Below are 353 nucleotides of genomic sequence, written 5' to 3'. Positions count from 1 at the left end.
ATTCCCCCCCCCCCCAACTCCATTCTGAAATGTTGTAATTTCAAATGCCATGAAGACTGTACTGGAAATAACATTTTTCAAGTAAGAAATAGAGAAATTCTTTCTAGCATAAGTTAAGTGACAGCTGTAATTTTAACACCTGAAATTCAGTATTATTAATTATGTCCAATTCTGTAATGTGTTACAGTGCATCAAAAATCTCACTCACATTATTACAAATTTAAAAGAGTATAACAACTACATTCATACGTATTGTGAACACAGAATACCTGAAGTCCTTAATATTCAGCTTCTTATTTCTTGAGCAGCAGGCAATAATGTACTCAATTGAAAAAATTTCATTTTTACCAGCA

Source organism: Cryptotermes secundus, unplaced genomic scaffold, assembly GCF_002891405.2.
Source record: "Cryptotermes secundus unplaced genomic scaffold, Csec_1.0 scaffold944, whole genome shotgun sequence".
NCBI lineage: Eukaryota > Metazoa > Arthropoda > Insecta > Blattodea > Kalotermitidae > Cryptotermes > Cryptotermes secundus.
The sequence above is the reverse complement of the archived record's forward strand: the minus strand, read 5'-3'. Positions refer to the sequence as shown.